Genomic DNA, 14,434 nt, shown 5'->3' on the forward strand with positions numbered 1-14,434 from the left:
ATATCTGAAAGCTGCTTATAAGCAAGTAGATCTTAAAAGTTCTCCCTGCAAGAAAAAAAATGAACTATGTGAAGTGATGGATGTCAGCTAAATTTGTGTGAAAATCATATCACAATAGAGCTGACCCTTGAACAGTGCAGGGGTTAGGGGCCCTGGCCCCTGGCACATTGAAAGTCTACATGTAACTTCTAACTCCTCCAAAATTTAATACAAATATAGCCTACTGTTGACTGGAAGACTTACTGATAACATAAATAGCTAATTAACACAAATTTTGTGTTATTTACATTATATACTATATACTTACAATAAAGTAAGCCAGAGAAAACAATGATTTTTCAATTTGCTGCAAATCTCCAACAATTTTTCCAATATATTTATTTTAAAAATCCATCTATAAGTGGACCTGTGCAGTTCAAACCCACGTTGTTCAAAAGTCAACTATGTATACATATATTAAATAATTACATTGCATATCTTAAACATAGTGTTATATGTCAACTATAGCTCAATAAAATGAAAAAAATTTGCATGCATAAAATACAGTATCACTATAAAAAAAAGAATATTACAATGAAATCCCATATAACCTGGCATTTAGATTCAACCACTGTCAACATTCTGCCATGTCCTCTGTATTTATGTAGATATAATACTTTTTTTTTCCTGAACCACGTGAGATCATGAACATTTCCTCTCATAAATGTCTCTTCAAAGAACAAGAGATTTCTTATATAACCTAAATTACCAATTAAGTGGAATTACCAAATTAAAAAATAACTGATACAATACAGATTCTGTATTTGAGTATTTCCCAAATATGTGAATAGCATGGGCCCTCCATTTTGTGCAACGCCCCTCAATTTGTATTCATCTGATTGTTTCTCCAGGCTCAGTCAAGTTTCTGCATTAGTGGCAGGAATCCCACAGGAGGACTGTGGATCCTGCACAGAACACCAGGGATGCACCTGACAACCGTTTTCCCCATGACAGGGGACATACGTCACCTATAGTAGACACTCGACTAAGGTGCTGTCTGCCAGGGCTCTACAGTCAAAGTGCCTTTTTCCCTGAGAAACTAGAGGTCTGTGGGGAGACGCACTGAGACTGGGTAAGTACTCTGCTCCCCAACAAACTTTTACCCAGTCCTGAATCGAATACTTCATCTGTGGTTGCAAAATGAAGATTTTCCAACTTTATCCTTCCTTTACATTTATTAATTGGCAATTCTGTATAGAAAGGAACTTCCCCTTCCCCATTTACTTGTTTTTCAGTATTGGTATGGACTCATGTAACCTCTTGTCTCCCAGTATTTTACAGTTCACTACTGTTACTCATTTTGACGCTCAGACTCTTTCAGTCAAACTAGCTCTTGTGTTTCTTTGACACGCTCCTGTCTGAGCACTTCCACACTTCCTGGCACAAGATATTCTGGGCTTATCTTGTGCTTTCCCTGCCCCTTCTCCAAGGAGCTCTTGGTTTCTTTTAGTGGATAATAAAGTTTTAAAACCAAGAGTTGGACGCTCATAGCTGCTGGGATGGCATTGCTCCTAGGCCCCTTCAGCAGACGCAGCCGGGAAATTGGCGTGTGTGTGTGTGTGTGTGTGAGTTTATATAAGACTTCTAATTCCAGTCTAACACCAATGGGTTCCTCCGTGCCTTCCCCAGTCCATGCCTGTATTTTTTTTCTTTTATAGTGAGACCCCTACCTCCCAAATATATCAATATAGTGATTCATTTGCTCAATCCTAAAAATGACATTAAATAATTTTAGAACTTTTAAAGCAATCTTTTTAAATTAAAAAATTTTTATTTTATCGAATGTACATCACAGTGGTTCAATAGTCACCCTCCCCCTTGGTAACCACTAGTCACTTCCCAGTGTCTATGAGTCTAATACTGTTTAAGCAAAGATATCTTTTGATTTTCATTTGAAAAGGTTCACTCTAGATACTATGTCAATAACTGGTCATTGAGGATCAAGAATAGAAGGAGAGGTCAGTCAGGAATCTATTACATAGTCCAGATAAGAGGAAGCATGAAGACTAGTCACAGCACATGTCTCCTGGAGTCTCCTGCAAAACCTCTAAGTACACCCTGGACCAGGACAGACGCTTTGGTTCCATGAAATGAATATTAATGCAAAAGGTCAGGTGGACGGTCTTGCTATAATTCTATTTATATGTTATTTTAAATAGTGTTCTGCACAATCACTAAAATAACAGACCATGTATAGCATATGGGATGGGGGCAGAGTGCTCAAAATCTCCACAGAGCTTGTACCTGGAGCAGTAATGGTACAGTAACAATCCTGATAAAAACATACCAGTGTGATGAAGGGGTGTATAAGGACTGCTGAGTTATGCACACGAATATAAAAGCAAAATACAGAAGGGCCAGAGGGAACCACCTGACAGCACTTCAGTGGGGACATGTGAGTAAATGAAGTCAAGAGAAAGAGCATGGGGTGAACAGGCAATGTGTGCGCACCATATGCCCCTGTAGCTTGCTTCATCCAGATACTTTTACTTGCTGGCACAAGTTATTTATGTGCTGGAAAAAAGGCCTATGAACGACTGTGACCACCGACATTACGCTGACATTCTCCTATATCCTAATCACATATAAGCTACTTCCCATCACAGAATCACTTACTAAAGGAAAATTGATGCCATTTACTAAATACTACAGTTAGGCAGGAATGATATGTTCTTATTCAATCCAATAGAAGAAGCTGTGAACTAGTTATAATTCAGTCCCGTTTCTTAGATGAGGAAATGAGGCTCAGAGAGGTTAAGTAACTTCCATAGTCAGACCAATAATACTGGGTAGAGGTGTGATACAATCCCAAGTGTGTGGCCCTACTCTCTCCCCAGTGTGATGACACTTTGGGAATGAATGACCAGAAAGGACAGGAGGTGGAGGCAGGCCATGGAGGCAGGGCGGATGGAGAAGGCCAGGCACCGGGAGACGCAAAGCCACCTCAATCTCCCCAGCAGCTTGGTCCCGAACCTGAGGTCCAAGTTCATTAGAAAGTGTCAGCAAACATCACAGAGGCAACAAGAGCAGCTGTGTGGTCGACGGCTGGGCTGTGAAGACCTTCCCCAGAGCACCGAGGGTTACTCTGTGTGGAGTCAGAAAGACGGGTGGCAGGGTGGAGAGGATCACAGGCATGGAGTTCCCCCAGGAGGGATGAAGGCCGGACCCACGGAAGTGAAGGGCCTGATCAGATCAAGCACATCATCAAAAATGTCACGTGGGTCTTCACTGACAAAGAGGCTTAATTTGTATGAAACAATATGGAAGCCCAGTTAGATGTGGCTAAGGGATTTTAGCCTAATGGAAAATAATTACTTAAATTTACAAAAAAAGGTTCTGGAATCTTTATTCCTGAATATTGCTTTTAAAAAGATCTTATTATATCCAAAAGGCACTGAGTTTTTTCTTTAACTTAGTAGCAAGTTATTTAGCTTCTCTGAACCTATTTCTCATTTGCAAAACTTCATAGAATTCCTATAAGGATTAAATGGAGTCTGCCACAGGGCCAGCACACAGAAACCAATAAATGGTAGCTATTATTTTTATGTCTATGCATCAGGCACCATGGTAAGTGCCAGAGATACAAAGACATAGGGTTCCTTTGTCACATCCTGTGTTATTTTCTTTAGTGCATTTATAATTGTTTGACTTCACCTGTACTTAACCGATTTACTTGTTTATCTCATCTGCTACAACTCTCAAGCATATAAACTGTGAAAGCAGACCTTGGATAACTGGCACCTTAAACGGAGCCACAACCTGAAACTAGACCCAACTTTGCCAAGTCTTTTTGGATCATCTCTCCTACAAAGATGCCTTTTAAAAGCTAGCTTTTGTAGTTCTTGCAACAAAGAAACCCTATTGTGTAGAAGGCCTTGAGAGTCTAAGTATGGTAGTGAATCAAAGATTAGTTGACTCCAACAATATGAGCAGAACTTACAACAACTGGTACCATTATCTAGACAGTGGGTCATGAGATATCTTTGCAAATACACATTCTAAATAGATCATCATGTGACTGCCCTTGTACTGTTCACCATGTAAGAACTTATTCACTATGTAAGAATTGTTCACCACGTAAGAACTTGTTCATTATGCTTCAGAAGATTGGAGACTGTTGAGAATTAGGCTTGGGGTTGATTAATGATTGTGCATTGAGTCCCCTATACAGAATTTTATTGTTGTTAACAACCATTTGATCAATAAATATGAGAGATGCCCTCTCAAAAAAAAAAAAAAGAAGTCAAAGAAGACCTAAATAAATGGAGAGACCCTGTTCACAAAAAAATATATAAATAAATAAATAAATAAATAAATAAATAGATCATCATGACTTTCACATGACAGAAATGCTGAAATGGCAAATGCTTTTTCCTCAAGAACCGCAAATGAAAAAGAGACATCCAAGTTCATCAGAGCTGGGTATTTACTGCCAGAGGGCTTTTGTACCAGCAGCATACCAGAGAGAACCAAGGGCCTTGCTCTTCCTAAGAGCTCTGTTCTTTCTGTCTCTATTATGGTAAGACAGTGCACAGATGTTCCCCTTAAGGTACTCAGAACTCAATGTGCTGAGCCCAAACCAAAAAACATTTATAGGGCACCTACTTACTAGGAATATGAAAGATACCACGTGAGATAGAGAGGATTCAAAGATAAAGAAGGCCTGGTCCCCATCCCCCAAAAGCTTACAGTCGAGTGGAGAAGGCCAAGAATATGAACCACTAATGATAAAAGACCAAAAACACTGCTTAAGGGTAACAGCTGAGCCATGGAAGATGTTCATATTCAAGGAGAGGAGAGGAGAGACCCCAGGCTGGGAAAACAACACAGAACACAACACAGGAACATTTGGAGTCTTTAGAGTTCACAGCACATCACAAAGGGTTGCAGACCATTGTGCCTGGAACAGAGTCTAACTGGAGACGGTTAAAGGATGTCCTGGGATGACACACTGGGCAGTCTAGACTTGATTCTATAATAATGGCGAGGAAAGCTTGACAGAGTGGAGTTGGGAAGCTGTGTTTTAATGTCCTTGAGGCTGTGATCCCTTCCTTCCTGGTCCTGAGGCCCCTGAGGCTGCAGTGCTAGATGGCGGATGGGTCTGGCCTTGACTAACAGGACAGGCACCTTCCCCAGCAGGAAGGCAAGGAGTGGGGAAGATGATCCCATGGCAACAGGGACTGAGACACAGAGCAAATCTGCAGATGCTGTTCTAAGGAGCAAGCTTGCTGCACTCTAAGTCTGTGTCCCTCATACACAAGACAGCTAACGGGCAGAATACACAGCAGTGCCCCAGAAGGGCCAAAAATCTTAACAGACCCCTCACCCAAGAAGATATACAGATGGAAAATAAGCATATGAAAAGGTGCCCCACATCATAAGTCACCAGAGAAATGCAAATTAAAATGAGTTATCACCACACACCTCATAGACTGGCCAAATTCCAGAACACTGACAACATCAAATGTTGGTGAGGATGTGGAGCAACAGGAATTCTCATTAACTACTGTTGAGAATGCAAAATAGATGGCCACTTTGGAAGACAGTTTGGTGGTTTCTTACAAAACTAAACATACTCTTACCACATGATGCAGTGATCATGTTCCTTTTTTTTGACCCAAAGAATTGGAAAACTCATGTCCACACACAGAAAACTGCATATGGCTGATTATAGCAGCTTTATTCATAATTGCCAAAACTTGGGAGCAACCAAGATGTTCTTCAATAGGTGAATGGATAAACTGTGGTACATCCAGATGATGGAATATTATTCAGCGTGAAAAGCTATTAAGTGTGAGCTATCAAGCCATGAAAAGCTACAGAAGAACCTTAAATGCATATCACTAAGTGAAAGAAGTCAATCTCAAAAGGCTACATACATCCTGTATGATTCCAGCTATACGATATTGTGAAAAAGGCAACTCTATAGAGACTTTGAAAAGGTCAGTGGTTGCCAGGGTTTAATAGGTGAGCGCAGAGGATTTTTAGGGCAGTGAAAGTACTCTGTACAATGCCATAATGATGGAGAAGTGTCACTATACATGTATCTAAGCCCACAGAAAGTGTGACTCTGGCAGGGGATGTAGATAATGGAGAAAAACTTTGCATGTGTGGGGTCAGGGAGTATATGGCAAATCTCTGTACCTTCCCCCTCAATTTTTAGTGAACCTAAAAGTGCTCTAAAAAAGTTAAGTCTTAGGAAAAAATGTATATGTGTATGCACACACAGAGTAGCTGTTAGTACTGGTCCTGAGGACAGCAGGAGAAGGAAGGCATCAGAAACAACTGTCCAAGTGCAGAGGTGAGTGGCCACATTTCCCCTCAGGACACCGATGCCCTCAGCTCTTCGCATCCAGGGCCTGGGCCAGGTTCCTACAGCTGCAGCTTTTCACAGGTCCCCCCCGGACAGGGCTTCCTGCTCTGCCAGCTGATGAGAGTCAACTGCTGGGCCCGCCAGGACCAGGCTTCCACACTGGGTCTGGCCCACTCCTGCCTGGCACAACCTTCTTTCCCACCATCCCTGTGCCAGGCCAGGCTTCCAAAGCAACCATGAAGCCCAGAGAGCCACTGAGTGTGACCAGCGTGAGTCCTTCCCAAATCAGCTCCAGCACCCTTGGAAGCACCCAGGGCTCTGCATGCTGGCAAAGCGGGAAGGACCCTGCTCTGGGATAACCCTTGGTAAACTTTTATGAAATATCTGCCCCATACCAAGTACCACAGTGGAGTCTGAGATGTATATGACAGCCCCTGTCCTTAAGTGCACAGTCACTGAGCCCAACCTAACTGCAGTAGCCCCTAACTAGTCCTTCCCTACCTCCAATCTGTTCTTACAAAGTAAGTGAGGTGAGAGTTTAAGATGCAAATCTGATTATGTTACTTATATTTGGACTTATATCCCTGACTGCTCTGGATGGACTCTAAAATCCAAGCTTCACAAGGCTCTCCATGATCAGACCCCTGCACACCTCTCTAATCTCTTTATACCACTCACTCTGCCCCCTTGCTCAACAAGTCCCAAAATACTGGTGAGAAACCACGTCTGTTCTCCCCTAAGAGGCCCCACACATGCTGCTGGATAACTCAGCCCAAGTACCACTTCCTCAGACAGCCCTCCCCAGTGTCCCCGACTGTGATGCTCCCCACATGGCCTCTGTTCCAAAGGACTTATCTCAGCCAGAATTCTGTACCTCCTGGGAAGCCATCTCCCCTGCCAGGCCGTGAGCTCCCAGGACCAAGTCCGCCTTCATCACTGATAGGTCCTGGTGTACAGTGCAGTGCTGGCAAGCGTCAAATGATTGAGAACATGAATAAATAGAGACAAAAGGTGAAAAAGAATAATTGCCATAAAGCAGAGCATGAACCATCATGCCAGAGTCAGAAGGGTACTGGCGTGCATCTGATAACTAATTTTAGTCCAATGTCCTCATGTGCAAGGAGTGAAATGGACTCTAAGGTGAGGTGCCTTCTGGTCACCTACGATCCACACAGCTGTTCTCACTGTTAAGCAGTGTGATAAGAGCGCTCCTTCAGTTCTTCAGTGTGCATCATTTTTCTGTTCCAGTGTTCATATGATGTGTGCAACAGACTGAGAACATAAAGGCTTAGAGTGTTTACTGAGACTTAAAAGCAATGAAACTTTACAAGGAAGAATGTCAAGACCGTTGGCCCCTGGACTTTCCTCCCTCTAAGGGACACTGGAGAAGGGATGGAAGGCCAGTCATAGTTACCAGCACCCAGACTCATCTGAGCTGAGCCTCTAGTGCCCATATGAATGGCACTATGTGAGAGCTGGAGAGAAGCGTGAGGCGCCTCGTCTCAGCTTTGCTGACTGCTCACAGTATTGCGTAGTACCATCAGATGGCAGGAGCTTAATGCACACTAGTTTCAGAGTCAGCCAGCAGGTACTGAATACAGACCATGTGTCAGAGCTTTCTCCATGGATTATCTCATTTAATAGGTGCCATCATCTGTTTTGAAAATAAGAAAAATCTTGGCCAGAGAGGTCGGGTGAACCTCACCAAGCAAGGTACAGCTAAGTAAGAACGTCTCTCTTTGCTTTCTGAAAAATTAAAGAACCCTTACACATGCTCATCACATGTGGAAGAGGTTTAAAAAAATCTAAAGAGACATTTGAAAGACATCGTTACATTTCCTAAAAATGATGTTTGCTAGTGTGGCTAGTTGATGAAACTTAAATAGGGAACAGAGGGCTCAGAAGGGAAACTTTTTTTTTAACGTTAAAAAATAAAAAAAGATCCAGGGCGGGGTGGAAGGCTGATTTTCAAAGGAAATTGAGACCCAGCAGTCTCCAGGATCAAATACCCCAGGCTAAAAGGCCGTGGTAAGTAGCTGGAGGAGAGGGATTCCTAACACACTGACAAGCATCATAGCAAAGCCTGGAACTGTCTTGTGACATCCCCATGCAAACAGGGACTACTAGCTGACCCAGTGAGATGCCACTTCCATCTAAGAATGGCAAATTGAAAACTGACATAATAAGCAGCAGTAAGGAAGCAGGGAAAGCGCAGCTCCCCTACAATGCTAATAGGAGTGTAAATTGGTTTTCTGGAGGGCAGCTGGAAATACCTTTTAAATTTGGAGTGTGGACACTTAGTGACCCTCTAACTGAACTCCACCCTTAAGTTTGACCCGAGAGCAATGGTTCTCGAAGCGTCATCTGGAATCTGAGGCTCTTTTAGGAGGTTTGTGATTTTAAAGCTGTTTTCACATTAATACTAAATTGTCGATTGCTTTCTTATTCTCATTCTCTCATTAATGTATACAGTCAGTTTCCAAAAGCTACTGACATGAGATATTGCAACATATGATGGAGAAGCAGAGAGGAGAATGCAGTGATCTTCAATTAAGCCAGACATTAAGGAGATTTGCACAAATGGAAAACAATGCCACTTCTCTGAAGTTTTTGAAGGTATTTTTTAATAAAAACAAGTATATTAACATATAATGGGCTTCTTCTTATTTAAAGTTGATGGACTTTTTTAATTTTTAAAATGATAAATACCATTAGATATAACCCACACACAAAAGCTCTTTGGAATCCTCAATAAAATTTAAGAATATAAAATGTAAAGCGGTCCTAAGACCAAAAAGTTCTAGAACCACTGCTCTAGAGAAACACGTTTTGCATGAGGAAGCCCATCCAAGGATGTTCACTGAACCACTGTGTATAGTAGAGAAAATGGAATGAACTTACATGTCCATTAACAGAATGGTTAAGTGAACTAGGAGAGAGTAATACTATGGAAAATTATGCCACACCTAAGAGAATGTGGCAGATCTACATGCACTGACATGAAAATATCTCCAGCACAGATAGCAGGTATATGAGCAAATTGCAAAGTCCTAATACGTGCCATAATATTTTGTTATTAAAGATTTAATAATAATAAAATGCAAATAAAATCATGTTTTTCCATAGGAATATATAGCATAAAAGGATTTTCACTAAATAGTAAGAGTATAGCTGACCCTTGGACAACACAGGTTTGAGCTGCGCAAATTTGCTTATGCATGGATACTTTCAATAAATACACAGTACCTGTAAGTAAATGTGGATTTCTTTTTTCACATTATCTTTTCATTTTTGATATCTAGTGTTAGTTATATGTGTAACATCTGTTTTGTGTTATATACGACTATATTAATGTCAGTACTAACAGATGATTCATTTTGTAAACAGAAGATATAATCTTAGGGTATTGATAAATACAGTACAGTATTGTAAATGTATTTTCTCTTAAGACTTTCTTAGCAACATTTACTTTTCTTTAGCTTACTCTATAGGATGAATACAGTACATAATACACATAATATACCAAACATACATTAACTGACTGTTATGTGATCGGTAAGGCTTCAAGTCAACAGTAGGCTATTAGTAGTTAAGTTTTGGGGGAGTCTAAAGTTATACACAGATTTTCAATTGTACAGGGGATCGGCACCCCTAATCCCTGCACTGTTCAAGAATCAACTATAGTTGCCTCTGGGAAAGAGACCAAGATTGGGTGTGTCCAAAAAAAAGGGCAAAGCTTTCATTTTCTCTCACTGTCTGAACTTTAACACGACACAGACATACAGGTATTTGGCAAATTAAAATGATGTACCTGGTAAATTCCATCCATTGCCACACCAGCAGCATGGCAGTGGGACCGACCAGAGCTGGTGCAGTGACTAGCATCTCAAGGCAATCTTACTGCCCACAGCCTCTCATCAGCTAAAACAATGAATCCAAGTACAGCCTATTCATCCTTTATCCTGAATATATTCACCACTTCCCAAACCAATTTGGAAGCTGCAATATTTCTCAAAGCATTTCCATTTTATTTAGCCCATCCGAATCTGGTACAACTCCCTGCCACCACAAAGACAGTAGTAAGAGCAGTTATCAAAATGAAAAGAAAACCTTCATGACATGCCAAAATGCAGAAATAGTGGTTCTCATAACTATCAAAAAGGTTCAATAACTGAGATAACTTGACAAGTGCCTAATAAGGACCTCCTGATAATGAACCTCTTCTTCTAATTCAGTGGTATTTTAAATATTTAATGTACTGCAAGGAATTTATACCTAAAGATGCAACAATTTGTGCTTGGCAAGTCAGTCACTTTGACCCCTGAGCTTCAGTTTTCTTGCTGTGGCTCCAATATTCTATTACTTAATTAACTCAGGTTTCTCCTTGCATCCAGACACAAGCCAGTATGAAAGCAGTAACAGAATGGTCTGGTATTTTATGAGAATTAGTAGACCAGTGGAATAATACACATAGCCCTAAAATAGACTCACTTGCATAAGAATTTACTACAAGATAAGGAAATCATCATAGATCGATGGATAAGGAATGGGTTCCTCAATAAATAACAATGGGGGAATTATCAGCTAGAGTCTTGATTTACACCATCAAAAGAACAAAACAGAATGAAGAGGTGAATGTTTAAATAAAATTGTTGGAGATAATTAGAAAAAAATGGGCATTTAACTCCTAAAGATGAGCTACATCAATCTAATCATAACAGAATTGAATAAAAAAATAAAAGACGGACAGTTTTGATGTCTTAAAATAACTTCCACTCATCGAAATGTACCATAACCATAATTCAAAGGTAACTGACAACCGGGAAGAAAAGTATCAGCAATAAAGTACGACGAAAAAGTATATGAAACTACATTATTTGCATATAATAAAATCCAACATGGAGAGACCAACATCCCCTTTGAAAGATAAACAAAAGACAAAAATCCATGGAATTATATAAATGGTAAAAATACACAGGGAAAAATGTTCACAGTGATTGAATAAATGCCACTTAAAACAACAGCATACTGTTATTCATCTATTAAACATAATCACTGAACGCTGCTGATGCTGGTCAGAAGGGCGCTCTCCTAACTGCTGGTGGGAGTGTTGGCGGAAGGACCGTTCTGGAAGGCGACCCAGCACGCAAATCGGGAGTCCTGGAAATGTTCGTACACTCTGACCTCATAATTAGACTTAGACAATTTACTGAAATACTGAGATCTTCATAGTGAAGAGGTTTGTGTTCAGGTGTGTTCTTTGCAATGCTGTTTTTATTAGCCAAAAAAATCTAGGAAAGGGTTAAATTTTGATATACCTATTCAGCATGCAATTTCATAGCCCACAAAAGTAAGTTTACAAGATTTAAGAACATGGTAAAATAGCCCGGATTTAGTGTTTGGTTTTTAAAAGTAGAATACCAGTTGTCAGTTATGTTATGTATATATAACAAAGCCTGGGGGGGAAATACACCAAGTTCTGACAGTGGTTATCTCAGGTGATGGAATTACAGCTGTTTTCTCTTCCTCGTTTTCCCTTATTTTCTACAGTAAGCCTTACCTTTATAAACAGATAAATATGTACATATACGGTACAGAAAAGGAGCGCAAGCTTTAGAGAGAATGAATCATGGAAATGAGAAGAACCCTTCTTCCCCCGCCCCCCACACACACACCTTGTACCCCACACAGAGCCTAGCTTGCCTTAGTATCATACAGATTTTTCTAGGTCCCTTCTCCCTGGCAACCTACATCTCCACGCTTCCCTCAGTGACCCAATGGCACACGGCTGTGCCCGCCTCACTCAGCCAAGACACAATGCTCCGAAAGTGCCTCCCCTTCTCCACTCTGAACCAAACTCACTGTCTCAGGGGTTTGAGGAAAAAGCAATCCAAGAAAGCAATCTGCAGAGGAACGGTGGTGCTTCCAAGTTTTTTTTAAGGATGTTGCTAAACCAAATTTAGTTCCAAGATGTGTGTGCAGTTTTTGCTGGGGGTGGGAATTCCATCTATTTTGAAAGAATAAATTTTTTTCCACAGCCTCATTTTCTTTTCTTCCTTTTTTTTGTGGAGGGATGGAAGACACAGAGAAAGGGGGTAGTAAATAATTAAATATGGATCTTCTAATTTACTGGTTCTCGAAGTCAGGGAAGAGTACTCACTGAAACAGAACAGATACTATTTGGGTAAGTTCTAGTATATTTTAAAAATTGATCTCATCATTACTAAATGGTTGCATATTATCTGTCAATTCCTATTATTTCCTCTATTATCTATTACTATTATTCTAGTCTGCTGCAGTAACACTTTAAACACATAGGGTTTTAAATATTTTTGATGGTATTTTTTAACACTAATTCTAGCTAAAGATACACAGAATTGCATCCTGTTAATTTACACACTCTACTGAATGCTTACTGTCTATCAATTGTTGTGCTGGAAGATATGGACAGAGCAGCCAAAGGGACAAGACAGATGGTCCTTGCCCCCAGTGAACTTAGTCTGGTGGGAGACAGCATTCAACAAACACTTATATAAATAATTACCTAACTGCAACTTGTGAAATATTAGGAAGGAAAGTTATAGTGTGTTAATGAGAATACATCAGGAAGTCCAACTAAAGTTACCCCTGAAAGAAACTATTTCTTTAAAACCAGGAGCACATCAACCTGCCTCTTATAATCTTCTGACAGAGTCACAGTTAGAGGGAGGGAGTTAGAGGTGGAAGGTAGATAAGGCAACTTTTTTTCCTACTTATTTGAAACAAGAAGGCAGGAATGCAAAACTATCCTGGAAAATGATTTCATCCTTCTGGAAACTGATACTGGTCTCCTTTCAATGTTGGGAGGGGAAGAGTGTTTACAAAGATTAATGTACAAAGAAGCCTTATGGGTAAGAGTAGAATATTTGAAAGAACCTAAATGTACATCAGTTGGGGAGTGCGTACGTGAATTATAATATACTACGCTACGGAATAGTATTCTTCCTGCCTATTAAAAAACAGTGAGGTCGCACCTATGTACTGACATGCGATGCTCTCCAAAACATATTAAATGGGAAAATGCAAACCGCTATGGTATGACTCAATTTGATTTTTTTTAATTGTTATATTAATACAGAGAAAGGGGACTTATAAGCTGTATAAAGTGTCCACAGTGGTTACCTCTAGCACATGGTAAAGGAGGTTTATGAATTCTTTAGGTACAATAAAAATCCAAAATGTGTTAACAAAGAAAAACATGCACACATCAGTAGCCTCTCTGGGTAGCAGGCATCTTTCTGGAAGGGGACCAGGAGGCTCACTTGGAGATTTGGGTTTAAGGGTGAGTTGAGGATATGCTGTATGGAGCATATGTTCTGAGACCCTCAGTGTCTGTAAGAATGAGACCCATTCTTACAGACACCCCTGAAAAGAATCCATCAATCACCGTTGACACCTAGTACATGCTGCAAAGCGGCCTGAATTCCCAAAGATGAGCCTAAATTCAGCCACAACTGAGCAGATGACTTCAGCCACCAGGCTGCCAACTCGGTTGGAGGCAACAGGAGGAGGATTGTGAGCTAATAGTGCTGGAAGCAGCTGCAGTTATAAATGTCCTTTGGTTCACTGGAGCTGGCATGCCTGCCCTGTAGTGACAGCAGCAGAGCAGGGCTAACCCGGAAGGACCAAGGCCTCTGCCTAGAACTGTGGCTACCCACTAGGAAGGCAACAGGGAGAGAAGGCTCCCTGGGCAAACAAGATACCCTGTCCCAGGGGTCCACTGGCTGCCCCCACAGTTCATCTGGTCCAGCCAGCCTGGCTGGGGCAAGACACATCCTGGCAGGAGACGGGGTCTCAGAGGCATCAGGGAATCAAAGTAATCCCCAAGGGGCGGCTCGGCGTCAGGCCCTCCATGGCTCTACAGGGTTCTCCACACAGTTGTCACGCAACTACTTCCTAAATCTCCCTCTCTCCCTTCCCCCCAACCTCTCTCTCTCCGTGTGTGTGTGTGTGTGTGTGTGTGTGTATCTATCTCAGGGTGAAATGTATTACATCTGGGCATGAAGACTCAGCAGAAGCCTTTACTGTGATGCCCAGTACGTT

At 41.1% G+C, this 14,434-nt stretch overlaps 1 protein-coding gene across 2 annotated transcripts in view; it reads right to left on the reverse strand.

The window, feature by feature from the left end:
- PANX1 (pannexin 1) overlaps positions 1-14,434 on the reverse strand; it is a 43,672-nt gene that overhangs the window by 25,400 nt on the left and 3,838 nt on the right. The gene's annotated exons all lie outside the window — the stretch shown is intronic.

The sequence above is a fragment of the Manis javanica genome, chromosome 11 (assembly GCF_040802235.1).
Source record: "Manis javanica isolate MJ-LG chromosome 11, MJ_LKY, whole genome shotgun sequence".
Taxonomy (NCBI): Eukaryota; Metazoa; Chordata; class Mammalia; order Pholidota; family Manidae; genus Manis; species Manis javanica.